Source organism: Crinia signifera, chromosome 3, assembly GCF_055691185.1.
Source record: "Crinia signifera chromosome 3, ASM5569118v1, whole genome shotgun sequence".
Classification (NCBI taxonomy): Eukaryota; Metazoa; Chordata; class Amphibia; order Anura; family Myobatrachidae; genus Crinia; species Crinia signifera.
The window spans coordinates 268,561,332-268,588,994 of NC_139219.1; the positions used below are offsets into that span (position 1 = coordinate 268,561,332).

Consider the following 27,663-nt stretch of genomic DNA (forward strand, 5'->3'; position numbering starts at 1 on the left):
CGATAGATGAATGGTTAGCACTAGTAAATTACACAATTGAGCAGGAATATCACTTGTCGGTTAATCAAGATACACTTAGTAGGTATAATGCAATATGGGCTAAATGGAGAGCCTCAAAGTACTGCACTTATAAAAAATAATATACATTATTTTAATAGAGTCAAATATGGTGTTTATGATTTAAGTGAAATATAATATACACTATTGATAATTAGAAGGAAAGAGCAATTTTGGTAATATGCTCTCTCCCTTATATAACACTTATGCATTCCCTCTTCCTTTTTGGTTAGTACTAGTAAATTATGCAACTGAGCAGGAATATTATTGACGGTTAATTAAGGTACACTTAGTAGGCACAATGTAATATGGGTTAAATGGAGAGTCTCAAAGTAATGCACTCATAAAAAATAACACATATCATTTTAATAGAGTTTAATATGGTGATTGTGATTTATGTGAAATATTATATACACTTTTTTTTTTTTTTTTTTTTTTTTTTTTTAGTTTGCCTGCCCTTGTGTCAGATATGTAACCTGTATCGGGGACATAGTGTAGGGATATGCCATCTATAGCATGGTTATTTTTTCCACCCTTGACAGATGCGAGCAACCACAATTAACTCTATCCATGCTCCAATCTAATAATGCTTAACTTCAATATTCTACTTGACTGAATGTTTATGTTCAATATGTAATTATTACTTGATGATATTTATTTATTTATGTATTTTTTTTTTTTTATTGAATTTATGTTATTTGTATGTATGTCTTATTCTTCTTAAAAAAAATTGATAAATAAAAGATGAAAAAAAAAAATTAACTGATATTAATAAATAGTGGAGATTTGGTTCATGAATTGATCAATGCATTTAAGCCTGCAGCCCCCTTCACGGGACCCCACTTTTCTGCAGGTCCCAACACTATTGCTCAAAATGGTTACAATACACATAGCTATCACATTAATGTTTTGCTTTTAAAGGTGAGCAGTTACCAATGTCACACCTGTCACTAATCATCTAGGGCAGGCTTTCACAACCACGGTCCTCAAGGCACACCAACAGTACAGGTTTTAGTGATATCCAGGCTTGAGCACAGGTGACTTAATTAGTACCTGAGCGATTCTGATTAATCCATCTGTGCTGAAGCCTGGATATCACTAAAACCTGCACTGTTGGTGTGCCTTGAGGACCATGGTTGGGAATGCCTGATCTAGGGAAATGGTTAACATAAGCTATGAAATATAGGTTAAAAGGTTAAAACAGGGTGCATGAGAGAATGTGACCGCAATAAGACTAATTAAAAAATTAATCTAATAAACAATATACACTAAATATCGGCACTCACCTTTCCTAGTTTTGGGGTGCCCCATGCCTTGTGACCACATTGTTAAACAGAAATTGTAGGGGTTCTGCACACACTAAATCAACTGATATTAATAAATAGTGGAGATTTAGTTCATGAATTGATCAATGCATGTTATATATATATATATATATATACTAGGTGATTCATCGCGCCCTACGGGCGCTCTTCACACCGTCGTAAGGGGCTGCGCCCCCTTAATTTGTGAACGTTTGTATATGAGAAATATGGTTAGAATTGTATGAAAGATGCCCTGTATTGCAACTTAGGTGTCCGCGAATCGCGGGAGGGGGGGTCGCAGAGGGTGCCGCGAATTGCAGGAGGGGGGGTCGCGGGGGGTGCCGCGAATTGCAGGAGGGGGGGTTGTGGGGGGGGGTGGATGCTGCGAATCGCGGGAGGGGAGGGATTGCAGAGAATCGCGGGAGGGGGGTCGCGGGGGTGGGTGCCGCGAATCGCGGGAGGGGGGGTTACGGGGCGGGGGTTGCGGCGAATCATGGGAGGGGGGGTCGCGGGGGTGTGCCGTGAATCACGGGAGGGGGGGTCACGGGGTGGGGTGCCGAGAATCGCGGGGGAGGTGTGTGTGTGTGTGCCGTGAATCGCGGGAGTGGGGGTTGTGGGGGTGGGGTGGGGGGGGTGTGACGCAAATCGCCACAAGAAAAAATCAACACAGAAAGGTCAACATATGTAAATGTTGACATAAGTGTGGCACTTCATTGGTGTCCATGTCGACACATGAGAATGAATATGAAAATATTCAAAAAATGAAAAAAAAAACTTCAAAAACTCATGTCAACCTTTTTCATTGTCGACCATAGCCATGTCAGTGTTTTCCATGTGCAATTTAATTCTGGAGCTGCCGCGAATCACGGGGGGGTGCCGCGAATTGCGGGAGGGGGGGTCGCGGGGGTGGGTGCCGCGAATCGCAGGAGGGCGGGGTTCACAGGGGTTCCGGTGGGGGGTTGCCGCGAATTGCGGGGGGTGGGGGGTCACGGGGGGTGCCGCGAATCGTGGGAGGGGGGGTTGTGGGGGGTGTGACGCGAATCGCCACAAGAAAAAATCAACACAGAAAGGTCAACACATGTAAATGTTGACATAAGTGTGCCACTTCATTGGTGTCCATGTCGACACATGACAATGAATATGAAAAAATTAAAAAAATTAAAAATAAATCTTCAAAAACTCATGTCAACCTTTTTCATTGTCGACCATAGCCATGTCAGTGTTTTGCATGTGCCATTTAATCCTGGGGCTGCTGCGAATTTAGGGGGGGGGGGGTGCCGCGAATCGCGGGAGGGGGGTCGCAGGGGGGGTGCCGCCAATCGTGCAAGGGGGGGGGACGCGGGGGGTTCTTTTTGCCGCGAATCGCGGGAGGGAGGTCGCGGTGGGGGTGTTTTTTCCGCGAATCAGGGGGGGGTGTCACGGGGGAGGGTTTGCCGCGATTCGCGGGAGGGGGGGGTCGCGGGGTGGTGGTTATGCCGCGAATTGCGGGAGGAGTCGTGGGGGGTTCTTTTTGCAGCGAATCGCGGGAGGGGGGGTCGCGGGGGTGTTTTTGCTGCGAATCGCGGTAGGGGGGGTCGCGGGGGAGCGGGTGTTTTTGCCGCGAATCGCGGGAGGGGGGGGGGCGCGGGGGGGGAGGTTTTGCCTGGTGGCTGTGGAGTAGCAGTGCTGGGCAACATGGGAAGGCAGTGGGTGTCTGGCACTGTCTGTGGGCTCACTGGGCTGGTTCTCTGTCACATACCTCCCAACATGACCCTCTCCAGGAGGGACACAATGCTCTGTTTCTAGACTTCCCCTTAATGTATGATTGCCATCACCTGTTTTAAACAGGTTAATTTCTCAGAAAGGTGTTCAGCACAGATGAAGGCAATCACACATTAAGAGGAAAGTCCAGGAACAGAGCGTTATAGACACAGACACCCACTTTGAGTGACAGATGTAGCCAAATATATAGGAGATATATATATATATATATATATATATATATATATATATATATATATATAGGGAATAGTAGATAACAGACCTTGGGCGGGATGCTCTAAACCAGAAATGCAGTAAAAAAACCATTATTGGGGTTTTTACCACATTTCTGTATTCTCTAAACCCCTCCGCAGTGTCAGCATGATTCCCTGCAGAAGCCTATGGGCTTCTTACCGCAATGCTGTGTGAGGGATCCATCACAGATCCCTCCCAGTATGCCCCACAGCCAGCGCCGTGCTCTGCGCATGTGCAGACGGACTCCCGGGTCTCAGACCCGGAAGTCCAGCCCCGTGACCGCATCGCAAAGGACAGCTCTTATCGAAAGAGCTGTCCCTTGCATTAATAACCGCATATGTTAGAGCATATGCTGTTATTAAGAATGCTGTGACCGGTGATACAAGGCAGCGGATGTTAGAACATCTTGCCCCATTTCAGTTGCAATCTGTCTGTCATGATGCAGCCTGGGTTTTGCCCAGGAATCGGCTAGTCACCTGTCTGGGCACACATGTCCTTGCATCTGATTGGCATGAGGCTGGTGAAGTTGGTCTTGGTTGGCCATGTGATAAATTTTGACCGGGGCAATAATCACATTCGCTAATCACACCTAGTCCAGTGACATTCCCTCCAGGGGGTTTAGTTCCCTGCTTAAGATTTCCTCCTCGCTGGGACAACTTCTTGTATCCAGTATCACAAGGAATACTATTGCTTGCTCCCTGCTAACAAGAAGCTACCGCTACCCCACTTTCTTTACCATGAGTCACTGAGAGCTACTTAGTCGCTTCTCTGCTACAGCAGATCTTGCCATTTATTCGCTAGCAGCTGCTTAGATGCTGTTTAAACACCAGCGTGTTTCCAACTACCGCTGTGACTAAATCCATCTCCGGGAACCCAGCTCCTGTGTTTGCTACCCGCGGTCTAGATACCCTTAGTCAGTGTGCATCTGTGTGAATGCCACAGAACAGTTAGACCGTGCCCCTGTTAAGGAGTTGAACTAACTCCCCCATTGATTGGTATATGCACACGCAATATATCAAACCAGCCTCCTTCTCTGCTACACCTTCTCCGATCAACCCAAGTTGTACAGAGTATACTGTTAGGGTACAGGTGTCCACTTTGAGTAGGTAGCTACCATTGGTGGTGACAGTGTGAAGTATTGGGGCACATCTAGGTATTCAAATTATTGCCCTCTGGCCCTAGTTACAGTGCTAAACATCTGTTTGAGAATATTTACTGAGGTTCCTGGCACCATATCTAGGTGACCCCAAACGAGGCGTGAGGAGGTGAGAGGCTGTCTGTTGGGTGAATGCAGAAACCTTCATGCAGATCATTTCCCCCTACTCCCCAGCCCTCCCACAGTCCACTCACTGCACGCAGTCAGTCCTGAGAGATAAGCACCCCATTTGCTTCTATGTATAGTGTAAGTGGCATTAAGGTGTGTGACATAATGTGTAAGAGGCATTACAGTGTTTGGTGTAATGTGTAAATGGAATTGGGGCGCCAGAGACTTTTTTGCAGGGGGATCAAAATTTATACTTACGAGTAACTGAGGTACTAAATAAGTCAATAAGTCACCTGTGCTCAAGCATGAATATCACTAGTAATCGAACCTTTAAAGGTGTCTTTCGGACAGCGTTTGGAACCGATGGCTTAGATATTTGACATACCCTCACTTAAATGTACTTGAGAGTGCCCTGTTAAAGACCATTTACTTTCACATGAGCATCAGCACCAGAAAGTGCAATAACATTATTGCCCAAGTATGAGTGCATAGCATTTGTGAGTATCCTTTAAATACATATGTTTTTGCTTCTCTTACTTTAAATGTATGTCCATCCCATGTTTTCCTAGACACTGAGATGAGATCAGCAGAGGCGTGTTTTGCATCTGATGTGACGGATAAGACTCGGGGCTTAACTACACTGTCAGACAGCTGTGAGTGTATGATCTTAAACTACTCTGCTTCCTCGAAAAGCACAGATGCTCCTCTCGCTACTCCATCACCTGAGGTCAATTCCAGCTGGAAACTGATATCTTAGTGCTGGTTTCTATTGATTGAGGTAGGAAACACATCTGACTTCCATCAATATTTGCAAATCACTTAATCAATTAGTGAGCATGTCAGATAATAACTGAAATGACCTATAAGTTATCTGTTTATAGCTTCACGTTTTAAAACAACTAGTCTACTTTTTAAAACTTTTCTTCACTGACTGTAAAACTTCAGACATCATATGTGTGTAAAGTCTCTCTGCATGCCTGTGTTCCTGTTTTTCTTTTCTTCTCTCTAGAGCTGTTTGAGACTCAGATATTAGAAATGACGTCTGTAATTATGTTATTATTAGGTAAAGCGTATTGCCAGAATCATTGTGTTCAATACTGTACACTGAATATGTTGCACTGCATAATGATAGCAATATTTATATATTTTCAAAGGCTGCAAACAATATATATCCATTTGTACCTACTGTATTTTTTAAATGAAAGTTCTTAAAATGATGTGTAGTAAATTTGTACATACTTACAGCCCTTGTTGGTAGTTGGTTAGCCTTCTGCAGGTTAAAATAAATTATTCATAGATATTATACATTGCTTATTTAATCTAGTCTCCATGATTTTTTACTCGCTTTGTCGTCATGTTAACGTGGTGATCATGTTCCCTGCTCAGATTAGCTGTTAATGATGCTCCCTGTGCTGTGGACAACAATGTTATTTAGACTACTGTGTACAGAGAATTGGATCCGTTTCCTGTTCAGATCTATTCATTTTAATCTGTCATCTTTAAACCACAAATATTAGAATGCAAGCCATAGTATTCATGGAGGAAGCAATAATATTGCAGATGGGGAGGTGGGTATTGAGTTGACACCAGTAAATATTGATTTACAATTGATATACTGTAGTGTAATCGTGTTCAATAATATAACCATTGAGCTGTTTATTTACCTAACACGTTGTAGGATATGAGCAAAGGTTTAATTGTGCTACAGTAATTGCAGAATGCGGTAGCCATACTGAAGAAATGTTTTGTAAAGTCTCGCCCAAATATTGTCTGATTTACAAGAGAGACCTGTTAAATGAATGAATGAATGAATGAATGAATGAATGACTATGGCACTTATATCTATATAAAATGTAAAATGACTTCAATTTGAACTTTAAGTATTACTCAGAAAAATAATTGCCTGGCTGCAAAGTGGAATCATATCTGTCTCTAATGAAATAGAAAAATGTGCAACATATCTATTTATAATGCTCCACAAATCATTTAACATTGCGAAATTAAGAACATCTGTTAAAAGCACAGTGACTAAGTGGTGTTTAGAAATACAATTGTTACATATTATTTATATATATATATATATATATATATATATATATATATATATATATATATATATTCATCCACTGACTCCCGGGGGGTGCAACATAAAATGCTGTATGTACATGGCAGCAATCGTCAACATTTCGGGGAACATACTCTTGAGTCCTGAGGAAGGGGATAGGTTCCCCGAAACGTTGACGACTGCTGCCATGTAAATACAGCACCTTTTGTTGCACCATATCTCAAGTTTCCTGAGTGTCATTCTTGATTGTGAATATGTATATATATATATATATATATATATATATATATATATATACATACAGTGTGCATGTGTGTGTGTTCATTAAACTATTAAGAGCTGATGATGTTGCCCATGACAACCAATCAGATTCTATAATTTCTCTTTTGCATCCTAGAAAATGATAGGTTGCTATGGACAACATCATTTTATTTAATTTTTTCATTTTTAGAAGTTATAGCAATTTTACCCACGACAATCTGAAGGAACTTACAGATGAGATGAAGAATAACTTGCATGAAATAGCATTTGGGGGCATATTTGTCAAAGCAATTTTGCTGTTTATGGGGAATACAAGGGAAAAAAGCATCCCAGGATATATGAAGGGGGTTACTACATCTTTAGATGGTCTTAGTTATTGTAGCCCATGGGCTGTGAATGGGTAATTTTTCCAGAGCGGCATCCAGTAATGTATGGGCAGATGTTATTGCATGCTCAGTAGCACACCCACATTTTCTATGGGGCTTTTAATTTGTGATATTTACCATACTCTGGAATGTAAAGCTACATGTATGGCCCAGTGACTGGGCATGTGCATTTAAATCCATACCCAGAAGTAAAGTGATAGCAGTAGCTATTACTTTGCTTGTAACATCTACATAACTATGTTATGTGTGTGTGTGTGTGTGTGTGTGTGTGTGTGTGTATGTTCCATGATACATTTCAAACGCTTTAACTAATCATCTTCAAACTTTGGACACTACCTTATCATCTTAAGGGACAATCTAAAATCAAAGATGGGTTTGATCGGCCGTGGCCACACCCCTGTAAAAACAATACAGGGGGTGCAGGCTGTGTGCCGGTGTAGAGACTGCTGCTGAAGCTGCTTCTTTCCCCTGCTCAATAAACAGCACTGAGCAGCGTGTGCTGAGCGGGGGAGAGAGGCGGTGCTGCTGTGGCAGTCTCTGCTCTCTACTCCCACAGCCCTATCTCTGCAGCGGCACTGAATACAACACAAAAAACATATTCCCTTAAGTGGATCCTTAACCCCTGGAGTGGTGTTTTCTTTCTGGGGCAGGACAAACATACCAGGGCAGGCATGTCCTGCTTCAGAAATACTCACCACAGAAGGGTCCTTCTGCAGCAGCCCCTGGTCCCCCGAGCTGCTGGCTTCGGCTGTTTACGGCCACTTGGGGAAGTTCGAGGGCTCGGGAGCACTCAGGTGCTCGGGCGCTCAGCAGTTCGTCTGTTCGGCCAGTCCTGTGTTTGGACGCCCGAACACACGAACAGCCAAGCGCAGCTGAACCCCCCCAAGTGGCCCCGATACTTTCTGAGTGGTGACGAGAGGATGGCGGTGTGCAAGTGGTTCACCGCTGGTGACATCACCAGCGCACCCTTTCTTTACAGTGGCATGCCCAGAAATTTCTCATCAGAGTCTGCTCCTGCAGCGCAGCTCAGCCCAAGAAATTTCCAGTCATAACACCGAAGGGGTTAAAGGACTATAAGGGTCTATAAAAGTAAAAACATTTTCACTTTACAAAACTGTTGGGAATTGCATAAGACTAGACTATGATAAATGCAATCAATAACATAAGTGTACATCTTAGTTTCTATATTAATGATGTGGACTGTGACATGTCTTTTTTATAATAAATACTTGTACTGAACTGAAAATACAGTATGTCACAAATGATGCAGTAGAGTATTCATTTACATACACATGTATTTTGGTTGTTGTCAACCTATAGAAAATGTAGCACATACTGTATAGACCACATAGTACCAAAGTAAAATACATGGCTAGTAATGTGGTCCTTTGTGTATGCACACTACATAGAGCTTTACTGAAGAGATACTGGAAATACTTATCACAGTGAGATAAAGACCATGTTTATTTCATATTTAACATTTCCGCCCTTGATAATAAACAACATAAAACAAGTAGCGTTCAAAATCACATCCCACAATCTTTTGTAAGCAAGTCACAGGAAAGAGATGCATTATAGGTTTTATGAGGATTTTTTTCTCAATATACAACATCTGGAAGTACAGTATAGTCCGATGTGTCAGAACATAAAGTACAGTCCTAAGATAGTGTGATTATCTGCAATCTAAAATGAATCCAATGTTCCTACTTTTAGCCAGTGGCTTCATACACTCTGGTGAGCTGTGTGACAACCTGCTTCCCTTAAGCGCTGCTCCATGAAAACAGTGTAATCCCACTCTCACTGCATCACAAATTACCGGGTCAAGATTTTCAACACGGGTCCTTTTCTAGTGTGAACGGGCCAACACGGGTTGACATTCTCCAGGTCATCAACCATGGATTCCCCGCAAGAGTTCTCACAGTCTTTTAGGGATCCCTTTACAATCACGTAGGCTCATCTACTGGATTCTATGGTCCCCCTCAGCGACTTGCAATGAATATCAGGAGTGTATTTTTGTTAATGGGGCACACCAAATGTTAGGGGAGCTCTATGGGTGTTACTAAGTGATAGTTATACTTAATGCAGGCAGCGGTTGTGGACATTTTTAAGACTCTGCCTTCTTCAGGAGCTGCAAAGTTGGTGTTGATAGTGGTGGTGGGGCTGAAGATTTGCCCAGGGTGCCAAAAATGAGTGCACTGACTTATGCTGTAAGTGTGTTATAGTATTCATTGCCAATGTGCTCCCCTCTTAGTAAACACAAATTACCGCTGTAACGGTCTAAAATATATATATATATGTATATAATTTGTGGCAGTCCAGTCCGGATGCCACCCTGGGTGTTTGCAGAACAGGGCACAGTTGTTCAGTTTCTCCAGGCCAAAACTACCTGGGTTTAGGATTAAGGGGTTTATTCTAGTTCATTCTTTCTGACAAAATCCTTCTTAGATGGACAAAACCATGTGCACTGCAGGGGGGCAGATGTAACATGTGCAGAGAGAATTAGATTTGGGTGAGTTATTTTGTTTCTGTGCAGGGAAAATACTGACTGCATGATTTTACACTTCAATATAGATCTCACTTTGAAGAAAAACCCCACCCAAATCTAATTCTCTCTGCACAAGTTACATCTGCCCCACCCGCAGTGCACATGGTTTTGTCCATCTAAGAAGGATTTTGTCAGAAAGAATGGACTAGAATAACCCCCTAAGAGAGATACTGAAGAATCCCATCCATGCAGGTCCTGTCCAGGTGATGGAGCAAGCACTTCGAGCAATCAGGCACACGTGTCACATTTACTTAAAGCTTGTTAGGGCAAGGGCTCAGGACTCCTGATGCTAGCAAGTGGCCAGGTGATCAAGGACGGTGTGCCAGTGGGTTAGAGACAGGGTGACTGCAATCATGTATGCTGTTTGTGGACAGGTGCTTGGCTAAGGTACCCGGAAAACTTTTGTAAACTTGCTGTGGAAAAGACCTGTTTGAATAGCTGTGGAAGTAAATGGAATGCTTTTCCCTACAACTGTGTCAGTGTCTTGTCTAGTGGAAGGTAGTTTGTTACAAAGAGGTGCCCAATGTGAGGCCTTCTGCAGGACGCACCAAGAGCAGCAGGAATCTAGCAGCTGCAGGAACCACCGGAGCTGTGACAATCTCCACAGTCTCCAACTTCCTTTGGTCAGATTAGTAACCAGCAAAAAAAAATTGTTTTTTTTTTGTTGTTTATTGAACTGTGGGTAATGTATGTTAATGGAACGCAAGATTCATATATTGTGCATTCGTTCCATCCACCAGGGAGGAATTGTTAAGGGCTAATTAACTAATTACTAACTAATAACTAGTTAAGGGCTGTTAACTAATACAGTAGCAGAAACCAGGATGGTTCAGCGGGTAGTTAAGACAGCTGAGTGGATTGTTGGGACTTCTCTTCCAATGGTGGCGGATATTGAGAAGAAATGTTGCTTACGACGGGTACGGAGTATTCTGAAGTATCCGACCCACCCGTCTCAGAGAATGTTCACACTCTTGCCGTCCGGTAGGCATTTTAGATGCCTTAAGGCTAAAACAGGTAGATTAAAAAATAGTTTTTTTTCCAAGAGCCGTTTGGGTATTGAATTCTTGTATCTAATATAGCAGGTTTTATTGATGTATAGTGGGGGGAGATAGGTTTTATATATTGCTATATACTATATTGTATCTTACTGATGCTAAACTGTATTTCGTTACTATGTTATGCATGGTAATAACAATAAAGTGTATCGTATTGTAATGTGGCTGCAGGGCAACAATCCCAAATGCAGCTTTTTCAAACACAAGTACAGGCTCAGCAGGAAACTCTGCACCTGATTCATAATGAAGTGGGTCTCCTTCAACAGCAACACTGGGAGCCTAGGCCGATGCAAAAGATGTGTGCCTTAGATGATGTAGAAGCCTACATGAGTGCACAGCCACCCGGATACCTGGGTGGCTAGCCCAATATTTGACAGGTTATCCCCAGAAAACATACCATGACCTCCCTGCGGACCAGGCAGCTACCTATTCACAGCTTAAAACTGCCTTACTGGATCGCATTGGTGTAACCAAGGCCTACAAAGCCCAGAGGTTCCAGGACTGGCATTGGAGTTTCATGGAGAAGTCTCGAATTCAGGTCTTGGCTTCAGCCAGAGTAGAATACGGCCACCCAAGTGGTGGAAACCGTAGCCGTAGACCACTGTATGCAGTAGTAGGTTCTCCAGGCTGACCCCCAAAATATGGAGGATCTAGCTGCTGCAATGGAGAGTTATGCTGCACTGGGGAAAATGGCCAAGCCCTTAGACCGAGAGACTCGACCAGTTCCAAGACCCCAGATCCATTTATCTCCAGAAATGGGGGCCCATTCTTATCCGGTCATCTGCTATGAATGCGGGGAACAGGTCCACATATGAAAGGACTGTACGAAACAGCCTGGGTCTATGGATTGCAGAGCAGGAAAGTCGGGGTGAGCAGCTTACAGCTGTATCAGTGCCCTACTGATTCCAGGTGACCCTCCAGATCGCAACATGGCCAATTCAGACACTGGTTGATACCGGGAGTGACTTGTCAATAATCTCTGCAGAGTCAATCCCTAAAGGCGTTGACCAGGTCTTACCTGCGTTTGAGGTGCTCTTTATCCATGGGTCCACCCGCAAGTACCCAAGAGTGCGATTTCCAGTGCAACATTGGGGGCAGAGAATCCAGCCGGTGGCAGCCGCCGCCTCACGCTTGCCTTATCCTATGATCCTGTGGTGAGATTTTCCTGACCTTTTGGAACTGTTGGCGGCTCAACTGAAGGATCTATTTTCCTCTTCCAGCTCTGTGGCTAGAAGGTCGAGTAATTATTCAGGTGCCGACAGTCTGTGTGGAGTCGGTACATCTACACCAAAAGAGCCGACCGACCCAGAGCAGGCGAGTAATGAAACAACATAAGTCCCATCAGGATTTCATACTAGACCAGTGGGAAGACCCGAACCTTGCGAATGCTTTCCAGAACATTTGTATTTACAATAAGAAAATGTATTTGCTCTTACACAGGGGTAATTCTGGTAATCACCGTACACTTTCAAAGGGTTGGGATGTGTATTGTGGGGCTGGTGGAAAAATCAGCAAGGGGACATCAGTATATATTAGTTCTACTTGTTATGCCACTTGTTACCCTGAAGCCATTCCCCTACATAATATAAAGACAGCAATTTCCAAAGAATCATGCGAATGCGCAAATGGGTCCTGCAACATTGGATTCTGAATTGCTGCATACTACCAGGCAAACTCTTTCACTCCAGCTGTCATGGATCTGCATATCTCAGAATATCCTGTCGCAGGTTTGCTCTTAGGGCATGCTTATGCTTTGGCAGTGAATGCTGGGATGTGTGGTCCTTAAACAAGAGGAGGGTCAGACATAGCCATAATTTATTTCAGGAGCAGGCAACTCAGTGTCTCAAAGCATGTATGTGTAAGTGCAGCTAAAAATGAATTGAATTGAGGCAAAAGCCCCAAAATCAATTAAAAACCATTTAGATACATAAAACCACTATGCTACTTTAACTTTTTAATGGGTTAAGTGCTATACCATATGATATGAAACATTGTAGATAATTGCCAGTAAAAGTCATCAGAGATGTTCTCTAGAATAATGTATTTGTAACTGATTTGTGAATGACTGATTTGGTACTTGTTTGATTTGCATTGGGGTGATCGTGACGGAAAAATTGCGTCGGTCTCATCGCATGCGACCAAATCGCTTGCGATGCGACCGACGCGATCGACCCGATTTTTACATTGAATCAAATGTGAATAGGGTCCCTGGGACCCTGTTTTACATTGGATTCAATGTAAAATATTCCCCAGACCCCCAATTTTACCCCCTCAACGCCACCCCACGATTGACGCCAACCCGAAGCGTGGCGAGCGCAGCGAGCCCGCGAGGGGCGGCGGTGGGCATCCTCCAACCTTTTCATACCCCTACTATCCACGTCGGCGTGGAGTTGAGAATATAAAGTGTGGCGAGCGCAGCGAGCCACCGAGCCCGAAGCGTGGCGAGCGGACGCGTATAACTTCACAGGTATACGCGTCCCCTCGCGGGGCTCGCTGCGCTCACCACGCTGCGCTCGCCACACTTTCTATTCTCAACTCCACGCCAACGTGGATAGTAGGGGTATGAAAAGGTCGGAGGACGCGCACCGCCGCCCCTCGCGGGCTCGATGCGCTCGCCACGCTTCGGGTTGGCGTCAATCGTGGGGTGACGCTCACAATGGGGTTGCGTAACCCATGACGGGGCCATATGCAATGTGAAATGGGTCATATTGGCCCATTTCACATTGTTTCCTATGTAAAATGGACTTAATCAAGTCCATCTCATCTTGTGCCATTATAATGGCACAAGACCGACGCGATGCTCCCAATTTCAATGTTAAAAATATTTTAACATTGAAGCCTATGGCAAAATCGCAAGCATCGCGTCGGTCGCGTCGGGGGCCATGTTAATGCACGCGACCGACGCGGTGCCCCCGATTTTGCCTTTGCCGGCAAAATGGACCTGATTTCAAAGGAAATCGGGTCCATCGCGGGCATCGTGTACCTTAACTTTAAGGTACACGATGCCCGCGATTGTGGCCGTGCTAGGAAACAAGTACCACTGATTTATTCATCAATGAAAATATGTATTTTGAGCATGAATTATCCAGTGATGTGCTCTTTATGACCATCATGCTATCTATAGTATAATACATCAGTAATCTGATAGTTATATATTTATTTATTTACAGTTTCTTATATAGCGCAGCAGATTCCGTTGCGCTTTACGATAGTTGCCAGCTATCTCTGCTTGTTTTGACAAAGAACCCCCTTATAAAAGTGTTTATGCAATACTAACCTTTTGATACAATAACGTTTAAAGGCATGAGCTTCACTGGGGAGCAGTGTTTGCCTGGGGACATTTACTGTATACCACAGGCTGTTTGAACTGCTTTATCTCATTTCTATCTCCTTACTTAATGGTACTTATCTGCACATTGTAATCCACATAGCCCACAGTGGATCCATTCATTTATCATTGAAAATCTTGTATTTTATATTTTCAAGCCTTTTTTAATAAATTGTCTTTTATTAAAACTGTATTTGCATTGTTACATTTTCTATGTTTTTTGGGATACAGTAAATGGATTTCATGAAAGAATAACTTCATCTGTAAGGAGGGACAGACACCCTTAAGGTTTTATTTGAATATAATCAGCGCAGTTAAGTAATCACCATCTTTTCTGTTTACCCAATGGGAATAGGGTCTGAGGGGGTGTGGTCTTTCGAGGGGGGTTTGGGTGATGTTTGTCAAGTGAATTGGACATATTGTGGCCCTTCTTGCATCTTTTGCTTTAGTTGCATCTTCAACTTTATGATAATACCACTACAATGCCCCTCACTGGTGTGCCTCCATTCTTCCTACAATGCTTGGACTGACATGCCCAATTTTAGTGTCTACAGGAGCTGTAATCATGCTTTCTTACTCTTTATACACCACCTTTGGCCACACCATTGACACTTTTAACAGTCCTACGCAAGTTGTAGATCATCCATCGGAGTATGGCCTCCAAGGTGAACAATTCAGTGTCTGTACGCAGTCATTGTCAGCAACATGCCTTGTCACTTCAATATCATTCCCATACGACTGTACATTACACCTGAGTCTGATTAGCAGCCCCCCTGTAACCCCTTACACTTCTTAGTGCATGCGTCTTACTCTGTTCTGCAACTCCGAATGAGCACCATTGGGACACATGCGCAGTGCAATTGAGTTGATTGTGCAGACAAAAACACATTGCATGAGAAAGCAGTCCACATGAAGAAACATATATAGTGGCCCTCAAAGGCAGAAAAAAAAAAAACATTGGGACCCAGATAGGAAAAAATGGGTACTTGTGGAGTATCACGGCTCCCACAATGGCCATCGTATGCAAAAAAATCGCATTGCATCGCATGCGATCGCATACGATTTTGCACTGAAAAGCATCCAAATGCATTGGAATTAGTATTAAACATGTTCAATGGCCCCCAACTGGCATTTCTGAGGCTGTACCACCCCCACTATCAACGCGAACCTGAAGCGAGGCGAGCGAAGCAAGCCCGCGAGGGGCGGCGGTACACGTCCTCCGACCTTTTCATACCCCCACTATCCACGTCGGCATGGAGTTGAGAATAGAAAGTGTGGCGAGCGCAGCGAGCCACCGAGCCCGAAGCGTGGCGAGCGGACGCGGATACCTTCACAGGTATACGCGTCCCCTCACGGGCTTCACAGGTGTCCGCGTCCCCTCGCGGGGCTCGCTGCGCTCGCCACACTTCGGGCTTGGTGGCTCGCTGCGCTCGCCACACTTTCTATTCTCAACTCCACGCCGACGTGGATAGTGGGGGTATGAAAAGGTCGTAGGACGCGTACCGCCGCCCCTCGCGGGCTCGCTGCGCTCGCCACGCTTCAGGTTTGCGTTGATAGTGGGGGTGGTACCGCCTCAAAAATGCCAGTTGGGGGCCATTGAACATGTTTAATACTAATTCCAATGCATTTGGATGCTTTTCAGTGCAAAATCGTATGCGATCGCATGCGAGGTGATCGCATGCGATGCGATCGCATGCGATTGCATACGATTTTGTCAAAAAACGGCCAAAATAGGTAAAAATCGCATCGCATCACATGCCATCGCATGCCACTATATATGGCATGCCATGGGAGCCGTGATACTCCACAAGTACCAAAAAATGTATAAAACCACAAAAGTAAAAGCAAAATAAAACATATTGGCACCCACAATAAAACAAATTAAACCCATTAAGCTCCAGAGGAAATAACATACAATGAGCATGCCGGGTGGGGGGGGGGGGGGGGGGACACACACAAGCAATGGCCCCAACAGGAAAAAATTAAACACATTTGCTTCAACAGGACCAAAAAAAACATACAAACATACAAAACTGCCCCATTCCACAACAAAAGAATTAGGAGGAGTACTTGCTGACAGCATGAGCAGTCAGGAGCAGTTGTTTAAGTAATTGTTTATTCACAGACAATAAAAATGACAGAATATGTTTATAAAAGAGAAATATTCTATTATGTTCAAAATGGGGCACACCATTACCAGTATCAGACAGCTGGGACCAGGCCAGCACCATTTACCCAGTATCCTGTAGGGCCAAACCACTCCTAGACCAAAGCAACACCCCTTTTATACCCATCTCTAGCAAGTTGGCCTGCCATCTTTTGGCAATATATTCACAGTGATATGGAAAGATGCTGTAACAAATGCTCTTGCATAGTGCCAAAGACTTTGAAAAGATGGTGCCATCAAAGATGTCACTGAGAAGATAGAGAGCAGAGGAGAAGGAATCTGCTTGCCAGTACCAAGTAGGTATGCTCTGGGTCCACGATGTGTAAACACCATCATGGCTCAAAGTACAGATTTTATTTTGACAAACAGCAATGTTGGATGCATGTGCTATAAAGTTAACATTATTGGCCATTATAGTAATAATAGGGGTAAAGAGGTAGAGCCCCTGACCAAAGCAAAGAGTACAGTGTAGAGAAATCTTACAGCTCCACCCATTGATGGTGATAATCAGCATGAGTAGTGTAAAAGTGAACCATGTAAGAAATATAAATTCACCTTCAACTTCTACCTATCATTATATTGAATGTACTTGATAAATAGTACCTCAAAGCTGATTGGTTGCTATGGGTAACTTTCCTCTGGGTCCACTTATTCAATGTTTAATACATCAACCCCATATATGTAGTTTGAAATATTTACACTTTCATTACCATATATATACAGGGTGTTATCTCTGCATTTTATGGAAGGTTTTAACTAACCAAGAGTTGGAGCTGTAGCACAGTCCAAAGTTACAATCGAATAGTTACAAAAGTTAAAATGGGGAGCCTGAAAAACTGCCAGAGAGAGTAAGTTTGGGCTTACAGTTGGTAGCAGCTAGTGTGGCGCCACTATTTGAAATTTTGACTGAGCTGCTCCCACTTCCAGAGCTGCCAATTGACCCCACAGTACCCACCACTGTCAGAAGCATTAATAGTCGGCCTTCACATCATGCATGTGTGAACAGCTTGCCTGGATGCAAATGGTACACACTTTCAGCACACTCTATGACTGTGTCAAATTTCAGTTAATTACATCAATTACTTTAAAAGTTATAAGTAAAACTAGGTGATTCATCGTACCCTACAGGTGCTCTTCACACCGTCGTAAGGGGATCCGCCCCCTTAACATGTGAACGCCTTTATTGCACGAAATATAGTTTGTATTATATGGAGGTTTCCCTGCATTGCTACTTTGCAGTGGTTGAGTGAGGGGCAGTCGCGGGGGTGCTATGGGAGTGGGAGTACTGTGGGTGGGGGATGGGCAGGTGCGGTGTTGCTGCAGCTAGGTGCAGGAGTACTGCAGGCTGAGGATGTCTGGGTGTGGGGGTAGCATTTGGTGGGTGCATTAGGTGGGGGAGTCTGCCACTCATGTCTGCATGGTTGCAGCAGGTGGGGGAAGGTGTCCAGTGGTGCTGTGGGTGTGGGAGGGGTGGGTGCGGGTGTGCTGCGGGTGGTGGAGTTGCAGGTGCAGAAGTTCATAGCATTAAAGTAACCAGAAGATATAAAGCAGAGCATGAGATGGATAGGAGGCCGCGGTAATGCATGTGCAGCCTGGATATGATATGGGGGTGGCCATGCCTCTGCCTTTCCTCTTCTCTTCTTTACTCCCCCCCCCCCCCCCCGCGTGCTGCCTGCCGCCTCCTCAGCAACCGAGTGCCGGACAGCGAGCCACGGCCAGCGCTCTGTAACAATGGCCCTCTCCAGGCAACAGGCTGCTTTTTTTTCTGGAGACTGAGGCAGAGAAGTGGGTGGGGATTGGCTGCTGATGCAGATGACGGAAAGCCCCCGGTGGGCGGAGCTGTACTGTAGAGGCTGGTCGGTGTCAAAGAGTGACAGATCAGTGCGCTGATAGGCTATTAGCCCCGATCTGTCACTCTATGACTCCGCCCACCGTTATACACACAGTCACAGTTCTGGGCTAATATATAGGAAATGTTGGGGACTATAACAAGTGAAACTCATTTTAAAATATTAGAATTAATCACATTTTATTGTAATCACTGATTTTAGTTATTCTATTCTCAGGGATTAATTTACTAAGATATGAGTTGTACTGAAGATGGGATGTTGCTATCAGAAACCAATCAGATTCTATGTATTATCTTCTAGAAAATGCTAAATAAATAAGAAGATTCTGATTGGTTGGTAATAGGCAACATCTTTAATAGAACTCCAATCTTATTGAATAAACATCTCAGTGTTTTCAAGGACAATGCAACAAATAAAACAAGAAATATTAATGGCATGTATGAGAATAATTTCTGTGTTTGGGGAATCACTGGGGTGATGTAAGATGTAGGAACTTACATCTGGAACAAATGTGGTTTTCCCATTCATGTTTGGAAGCGTCTGTTCCCTTGGGTGTTGCTTTATGTTGTAATATCCTATAGATCCCGTCCAGAGCAAGGTTTAGATACAAGAAATATTTATGCCTCCTGCAGGAATTGAAAAGCATATCACCCCCTGAGAACATCCCATGCCATTTTTCTGTGGAATGTTCTCCCCTCACAGAAAAAATACATGTGTTTTCTATTTTCAGAAAATGTTGTGTAAGCTGCATCTCTTCTTTAGCACACACACTTAAAATAACATTTTTATTACTATGCAGTCTAGTTATATCCAGTTTCACCAGCTTTGAGGCCAAAAATCTTGCAAGGACATCATAAGAGATGAATAAAATTGTCAACATCGACTGGGAAATGTTTACTTTATTGTGTATCTTGCTGCAGCTCTGCATGTTTCACTAGTGGAAATTTGTCCTTAAGCATTCCCTATTGAAAAGACTGAGATTTCAGCCAATAAACGGCCGCCCAGTCTTTTGAATAGGATATTTTTCTATTCTCCCACCACTTGCCACTCCCCCGGACTCTGCTCTCTGGTCCCTGACTGCCTCTACCATGGACTTTGCCGCTACCTCTTCTGCCACTACCCTGGACACTGCCGCTACCCCGCCTGCAGCTCCCCTGGACCCTGCTCTCCGGTCCCCACCTGCCTCTACCACGGACCCTGCCGCTACCCTGTCTGCAGTTCCCCCGGACCCTGCTCTCTGGTCTCCACCTGCCTCTTCCACGGACCCTGTTGCTACCTCTCCTGCCACTACCCTGGATCCTGCCACTACCCCACCCTGCTCTCCAGTCCCCGCCTGCCTCTACTACGGACCCTGCTCTCCTGACTCGACCCCACCTGCAGCTCCCCGGGTTTACATGTGATTAATCGCATCCGATTTATCACATGTAAAAAATTGGCACATCAAGTGCCAAATCTTATCAAGCTCTTCCTGGGAGCTGCCGGGGGAGCTCAGGGGAAATCGGGCCTACTGTACTTGTCCTTAGGACAAGTTGGCCTAATGTATGGGGGCCCTAACTCTCTCTACACATGTTACATTTGCACCACCTGCAGTGCAGCATGGTTTTGTCCAATAGAGAAAAAATTTACTTTGTGATCAAGTCTGAATTAGGCCCAGTAATCGATGCTCTGCCAGTTTTCAGATCCTGTATTCCTGCTATGACCCCGTTCTTTTACCGACTTATATAGTAAGGTATGAACCACGTTGGTCTACACTAGAAAAAACATGAAAACTGCATGAAAACCTTGTGGATGTCGACCACACCCATGTTGACCTTAAGCTTGTGTCAACTCTCTGTAAATGTCTACCTATGGTATATAGACTATTTCAAGGCATCAACCTTGTCACTGTCAACCATTAGTGGTTGACCTAGTGACCGTCCACCTAGACATTGTCGACCAAAGGACCACATATTGTAGTTTTACCCTGGGCGCAATAGATAACACCTAGAAGCCATGATACAAAATCGGTGGTTACAGTAGCAGTAGGATGCCAACATAAGAGTTGGCCCCATGTATTTTAGATCCCACCCGCAAGCATATCAGGTGAGGCAGCCATATTTAGTGCACTGCAAAGGTTGCACTGTGGGAGAAGAGCCATATAAGGATTCAAGACATATATAGGTAAGCTAATCCTGCCAATGAGGCAACCATCAGCTGTGCACTGTATAGGCTGTTGCTGGCAGGGTGGGAAAATAGTGGAGCCATAGCACACAGGTGTAGCACACAATGGGGCATAAATACATGGTGTAATGAAAAAAAAGATACAGAAGGAAAATATAACTACAATAAGCAATAAAAGTCTAAGGTGCATCAAAGTACTTTCTGGAAGCTCCAGACTGTCCCGGATATGAGTTTGGGGACCCAGTTATGACTGTGGTGTTTCAATTGCTAGTATCTTGGAGTGGTATAGGATCAGGAGATGATTGGAGGTACTAGAATCCTGGAATAATGGAAACACACAGAATACAGGAATGCAGAAATAGCTCAGGTAATAACAAGTAATGAATCCAGAACTGACGGAATTACTAGATACAGTCTCTAACTAATGGGTCCGGATAGGTAATAACTAAGGAGGGCCTCCTAGGCAGTAGAACAGAAGATACTTGCTGGGCAATAAAACTAAAGAATGCCTCCTTGGCAATTAAACTGAGAAAACAATACAGTATAAGCAGGAATGCCTCTCTGGCAATACAGGAATCCGGAGTAGACAAAGAAGCTGCGGGGAATTATTGGAGCTTGAATAATTACTGCCACTTTGCTTTAACATGCTTTAGAGCTACTGATCACCGGAGGAGGACCAGATAGCATAACTGCAATGCCAGAGGAGTGGTAACAACTGACACAGGCAGACAGTGGAAGATCTAGAAGCTTGTTAACAGCTGGTTCATCCAAAGTGACACAGTAGCTGGCTGCCAGCCAGCAGGTGGAAGAACCTGTAACAACACTGTAGTTGGTAGCGGCTGGTTAGCCTTTTGTGGTTTTGTAGCTAGTAACAACTGGTTAGGCTGTCATGGTACTATAGCTGGTAGTGGCTGATTACACCAAACAAGGAGTTTTTAGGATGGATAGCTGATGCCACAAGATGCAGAGTAGAAGCAGGATTCTGGGTAACTACAGAACTCAGACTGATGGCTGGAATAACGGCTAACTGAGTGAACAATGGGAATCAGGATATGGTGGATAGCCGGGCAGTGGCCATAGTCAACTGTGGCTAAGTAGCTGGACAGTGGGGGGAGTCTCAATCTCAGGTGGGTAGCTGGGCTATGGCTAAGGTCAGGGTACTGCATACATGCCTACCTGACCATCTCCATAAGGGAGAAAATGCTCTGTTCCTGGTAATGTATGATTGCTCTAACCTGTAGTGAAACACCTTTTTTATCAATTACCTTTTTCACCACAGGTGTTATATATTACCAGGGAAGTACAGAAACAGAGCATTTTCTCCCTCATGAAGAGGGTCAGGTAGGCAAGTATGTGGTACTGGTATGGCAAAAGTGGTCAAACAGGGCAAAAACAAGGAGGCGTCCAAAGCTGGAATCTGGTAGAGATGCTGCTGAAGGCTACTCCTGAGTTTAAGAGCAGGATATTTATCCCCAATGCCTTACATTGATTGGATGACAGGGAGAAAGGTAATCAGCAATCTGAGGCATGGATTCAGGAGCTTCAGTCAAATCTAGACAAGCAAACAGTAAACAAACAACCAAAGGTTTATAGTTGTTCTTAGCTACAGACTGGATCCTCCTCAGGTGCTCAATCAGTGATCAAGCAATGCACTGACTGATTGGCAGCATAGATGCAGATTGAACTGAGCAATGCTGAGACTGTTCAGAAACACAAGAGAAGTGAAATGAAGGTCAGAGCACAATCACAAGTCAGGTAACCTGAATAAGCAGATTTAGGACACAAACAAATATCGGGACCCACAGTTCTATACCTTATTATACTATCCCTTTAGACCAGGACATTCATGAATTAAACAGGTTCTCTATAAAATCAAGGGATTTGCAGGCTTGAAGTCATCCAGCCTCTAAACCTGTGTAATTCATAAATGTCCCAGTTGAAAGGGATAGTATGGTAAGTCTACTTATATTATTATCTGTAAATTGAAAATAATTTGTATTAAGTATACACAGAGTAAACAGCCTCACAAAGTTAAATAATACAAAATAGGATTGCTAAATTCAATCAGTATAAATCCATTAAGGTTAAATATCTTTTTACTGTTTTTTTTTTTTTTTTTTTTTTTTTTTTAGGGTGCGTGCGGCCATGGCGAACAGGGTGTTCGCTGGAAACACGCACCCAGGATTGCAGACAGGGGGCAAGCGGTGACGGGCCTGGCGATTTCATGGGTATTCCCATGCAAAACGGCCAGTTATGCGCGGGGGGAGGGGCAGAGGATGTCAGCTGCCCGCCCACTTCCTTCCAAGGATGCACGCATATCTAAGTAACCAGAGAGTCACTTAAATATTCTTGCACCTTCGCCATCAGTGACCATCGAATGTTGGGGGTGGTTCCGCCTAGCCTGTGAATGAATGCTTATGTTAGACATCCATAAGCAGCTTTGCGGGCGAACCTGCGCTACGAAGGGGGGTGGGCGGTCCCATATTCACCAGACGGGCTTTGGCGGACTTACAAGTCAACCAGAAAAACCCCTTTGGCTTAAAGCTGTCCAGCTGGCACTGTAGCACAATCTCTAATGAACAACGCCATAAGCACTGCAGGAGGGGCAGATGTAACATGTACAGAGAAAGTTAGATTTGCTTGTTATTTTGTTTCTGTGCAGGGTAAATACTGTCTGCTTTATCTTTACACTGCAATTTAGATATCAGCTTGAAGTACAAACCCCACCCAAATCTAACTCTCTCTGCACATGTTACATCTGCCCCACCTATAGTGCACATGGTTTTGTCCGTTAAAGAGAGAATGTAGGCAAAATTTACTAAGATTACGACTCCATCTCAGTCGTATTCATATTTTGGATACGACTGAATATGACCGGCATCGGTAGTGTATTTGTATTTGGTAGTCATATTTTTTTCCCAAATTTACTAACCTGTCGTATTTTTACAATTCGTCTTTTTCAATGGCGTATTTTGGTGGTATGGATTCATATTTTATTTTGCATATTTGTATTCATATTTTGGTTTCCCTATGTTTTTTTGCTTTGTATCTTTATGCCTTGTATGTGTATGTTTTATATGTACATATTTTGAAGAATAGGCACGTAAATTTTGCTTAACAGAAATTAAGTGTAATTGGCTTAAAGTATAAACTTGTGAGTGTTCTCCCAGCCATACAAAAAAAACCCCATATGCTCCCTAGCTTGAAGGCTAGATAGGCGTGGTGTGGAGAGTGCAGTAGAGGTTGGAGTTTGCTGAGTTATCTGGTGATTGTTGAGTGGTCTATTTGTTTGAAAGTTGTCCTGTGGTTTGTGTTGTAATTTAATTTTGTCTTAAGTCTTTATTTGTGAGTGAGGTTTGTATGAGTTTGTGTGTGAGAGAGTGGTAAGGAGTGGAGGGTGTTTTATTTTTTATTTTTCTGTGTGTTGTTTCTAGTTAGAAGTCAGGCAGGGGAGGAGGTGAGGGAGGAGCAGACATACTTGGTGAGGTTTTTGGGCCCAGTGGCAAAAAGCCGCACATGGTGTTCACCAATGCGGAGAGCAACGCCCTGTTGAGGGTTATCCACCAGTACTGTCAGCAGCTCTTTGGGCCTGAGGCACAGAAGGAGTCTGCTTGTCGTAAAGCCACCATATGGAGTAAGTCAGTGTCAGCCATTAACGCAGAGGGGAGTATCATGCAGCAGTTTGACCACTACAAGAAGTGATTTTATAATGTCAAGCGGCTTGTCAAGAAGAAGATGGCCGAGGAGGCAAAGTTGCAGCACATTCGCGGGGGAACTACACCAGCCACAGTGTAGCATATTGAGTATGAGAGGTTATTGCACCATTTCCCTTTTGTAATATCTTTATTTTTTGCCAACAACATCTTACACCAGAGAATGTACAATGTAGGATGCATAATAAGTGCTAGGGAAGTCACAGGCCTGTAGCAGTCATGTTCAAGTTTTTTAATTATTATTATAGTTATTATTTTTCTTTTTCTTTTTTTTATTCCTAATTTGTAATTTTTTTTCCCCGTGTTTTAATTTTTTTAATTTTTTTATCTTTCATACTTTTATACAAGTGATGTTGCTATGGGCAACCAATGGGATTGAGTATATTAAAATTGCAGATGTTTGCCATGTTTTTTAGAAAACATTAGAATTGTTTGTCCTTATGAACATCCCATGGGAAATGTTACTAACAAGCTTTTTTTTCTTGCAAAATATAAACACATTAAAAAACTATTTTTAAACACACAAAATGGTTTTGGTTGTCAACATTGGAGGTAACCTGTAACAAGTGATGCGTAATCTGCCACCTACACTCTGTACTCCATCTATTGGCAGATGGTACTAATTCCAATGCAGGTGCACGGTCTTCTCCATCCTCACTAACTGCCAGGAGTTTGTGTAAGCCTGACACATCGCATGAGCGTCCCATTGCATGATGTTGCTCCAGTGTAATGCAATCATACAGACGGAGAATTTAGATATGATGAAACCAGAACATCTGTATAAGCACATCATCCGCCAATGCGTCCAGGTTCTATTGCACAAAAGTTAAACGAGGGATAAACAGCCTCCGAGGAACCTGCACAAGCTGCTGCTGATGTTCTGTTTCATGACACCAGCGTCTTCTTCAATGCATATGTCAGGACATCAGGTAGCCCACAGCCCACAATGAAAACTTCTCAATGTATAAATAAGTATCCATCTTTGTAACAAGCAGAGAAGGGTTTGTGTTCATGGGAGTAGCTGTGGGCTAATATCTGAGTAATTTCACATGTGAAAATATTGAAGAGGTGAAATACGCCTGAAAATCATGGAGAATTTTTCAGTTGTATTTTTTTACGATTTTGTACTGGATTACACCAAAATTTCAACTGGTAGTATCAGCCGTAAAAAGGCGAAATACTAATCTACTTCCACATTACTGTATTTCAAAAATACGAATACGACTGAATACAAATACGACTGAATACAAATACACCAATTCCTACCATATATTGCTTAGTAAATTTCTCCCTTTGCTTTTGCGAGTGAACCAGAATTAGGGCCAATGTACATAAACTTTACCCCCACAGTACATCGGGACGGATGATAGCTAACAAGCATGGAATAAATTAGGCATTCATTTTATTCCTCGGCTGTCACCTGCAAGGCGCCCTCCCCCCAAGTCAGGGGGCTCTAGGCTGCAGCCTAATCCACCTATTGGTATATTCAGGAGCTGTCTGTACAGTCCGTACAGGGAATCAAACATGGGTTTTTCAATTAAAATAAAGATATATATATATATATATATATATATATATATATATATATATATATATATATATATATATATATATATTGTACAAATGTAAGACCAACTGTTTTGATGAACAGATTTTCTTGAAAAGCTAAATGTGCTTAAATAGTTTTACAGCTAAATAATGAATTGCTCATAAATCCCTGACATGATTTTACTGGCCAGAGAATTCAAGCAACACTTAAACAAAGTATTTCCATGTGTATAATGGAATGCTGGCACTCAAGTTGTCTTTTCTTATAATCATATTTGTTCTATGGGAAGCTTGCCACCCTGCAACAGCTGGTGAGGGATTGCAAGCCTCTCAGAGAACTAAATAGTGACATTATTGCTGTCTCCCACTAGTGTCAGAGGGCACTCAAACAGCCTTACCACTTCAGCTAGTGCAATTTATTCTGTGAAGTTCTCTCCTGTTCTTGTGAGTTTAAATCCACTAAACAAAAAGAGGGCTCATCCTATTATTTATTTCTCTTCATCGTGAAGTGGCGGCTCCTGCTATAGGCCTCCAGTTAAAATCTCAACACCATAGACACAGACAGAAAGCACCAGAGCACTGGTAACCTCCTCTTACCAGGCTCCATGAAGCAGCAGGACAGACACAGCAACAGCCAAACCCTGTGGGGAGGAGGTCAGCATGTAGTAGATTATGATTAGAAGCTGCTACTGCTCATCATACACAGAGTTGGAAACTCCTCCCTCATTTGGGCTGCCAGTTCATGGAGTGATGACAGCAATAGCTTCTAACAGGAAGCCATTCTGTGATTAAAATTTCCAGAGCTACAGTGCTTTTATGGGCTGCTGTCTGTGCAGTCCAGAAGCAATTCTCTGCAGTGAGCATGTCCAGACTTCAGTGAGTCACTCAGTGTGATGCAGCTGAAGGAAGGTATGCATTGCACCAGGGAGGTGCATGGAAGTTTATTTTATTTTAATAATATTTGTGTGTAGATCTTTGTTAAGAGTATAATTTTGTGTACTTTAATTAATATTAAAGTTATTAAAAGTGTGTATTTTGCTCTGTACCTGTGTTTGTGTGCATATGAGTACATCATGTATTTATACTGTAGTATGTGCATACAAACACTAGTACAGTGCAAATCAAACTAATAACCTGCAAATAATTAATGACTGTTTGCAACGAGCAGTACCCTGGAAATTGCCCCCCCCCCCCCTTAAGTCTAAAGGCAGGAGCCGCCCGCCACTGTCATCGTGTGATAAATGCAGCGGGCATGCTGCAGTAGCCGCAGACCTCGCCTTTCACCGGATTCCCCCAGAACATAGAATAGGGCGAGGGGCAGACGAGGGGGTTAAAAGGTGAGGATGGCTTGTATTTGGTGATCCTCGCTAAAAACAAAACATCCTCTCCATAAAAACTCCTTCATCGGCCGCATTGAATACACCCCATAGAGACTCATGTGAGTAACTTTCTGAGAGGAACCTGTTCCTGGTTTCATCAGTACATTGGAAATCTGAAACATAGTTTATCTATTTTATTCCTTGTGAATGACCTGCAACAAGAGCCACCTTAATAATAGGCCATACCTTTAACTAGCCTATGACTAGTATCCATCACACAAGCTTCTCACAGCAGGAGGCGTATTTGCCAAGTTCCATAAGAAGGTCAATGACTCTGCATATTAATAAAGGCACAAATAAAAAAGCATCTTACCTGTCCAGATTTGACGATTGCAGAGCCGAGTATAATACAATGAATATAATCCCAGGCCCGGCGCTACCACTAGGCAGCTTTAGGCAGCTGTCTACGGCACCTGACGCTGGAGGGCGCCCTTGAGCTGCCTCTATTCTCCGAGCAGGTTTTTTAAATATATATATATATATATGTTTCCGCGGTTTGTGGGAGGTAGATGGCGGGAGGCAGAAATTGAGACTCAGAGCATTAATCAGGCATCAGCCAGCCGCCTGCCCACCCCCTTGCTGCGCT

General features: G+C 43.6%; 1 protein-coding gene across 1 annotated transcript in view; it reads left to right on the forward strand.

Annotated features, from left to right (window-relative positions):
* The first annotated feature begins 5,247 nt into the window (after nucleotides 1-5,247).
* The window catches only part of AGTR1 (angiotensin II receptor type 1), a 64,708-nt gene continuing 42,292 nt past the window's right edge, over nucleotides 5,248-27,663 (forward strand). Inside the window, exon 1 of the mRNA XM_083178022.1 lies at nucleotides 5,248-5,398. The gene's annotated coding sequence lies outside the window, so the exon portion shown is untranslated. The remainder of the gene's footprint in view (nucleotides 5,399-27,663) is intronic.